We start from the raw sequence: 765 nt of genomic DNA, 5'->3' as shown, positions 1-765 counted from the left end.
AGCTCTCTTCACTTCTATGGCTCTCTGATGTCTTTAAAAATATGATTTTTAACATCACATTCAGTTTTTTTCTAGTTTTTGAAGCAAGAGTATTGGCCTTCCACAAACTCTTGGGAAGTGAAAGTCGCATTCACTAGGTTTTAGGAGAATAGATTTCCATCTCAAAAAAAAAAATTTTTTTTCAGAGACAAAAGTGCCACAGAGAAAGAGAAAGAGCCATCTACCCAACAATAATGGTAAGAGGTATGTATAGTGAGATATGATAATAATAATGAAGTTAGTATTGTACCGTGCAAGTAACTTCATAGATCTCAGGAAGGCTAGAGCCCTATGGCTTTTAAAAATAAACCTAATTCAACCTGTCCATTTTATAGGCAAGTATTACAGATACCAGGAGGAAAACTGACCTGGCATGGAGTATTTCCTTTATGTTTTCTTCACCTGAGAGTGTTTGGACGTAGTTTATTCTACTTCCACAGGGAACACCTCAACAAAATTACCTATACTGTTATAATTTAGTAAGAGCTCTTCTTGATATTCAGGTATTAATTTGTCTGACAATCTAGCTACAACATATATTTGTTTTTTGTACCTTAGTTGAATTTTTAATACAATGACCATCTTCAGCAAGAGCAAAAGCATGAGCACAGTCTAATGAGCACTGATAAATATTACATTCCCTTCCAGTGAACAAATTCTGGCCCCCTGCTGATTCCCTAATAGCTTAAATTAGCAGGCCATGATTGCTGGAGTTCCACTGCTCTT

The sequence above is a fragment of the Otolemur garnettii genome, unplaced genomic scaffold (assembly GCF_000181295.1).
Source record: "Otolemur garnettii isolate 467f Iridium unplaced genomic scaffold, OtoGar3 scaffold00003, whole genome shotgun sequence".
NCBI classification, from domain to species: Eukaryota; Metazoa; Chordata; class Mammalia; order Primates; family Galagidae; genus Otolemur; species Otolemur garnettii.
Note: the sequence above shows the minus strand (reverse complement) of the source record.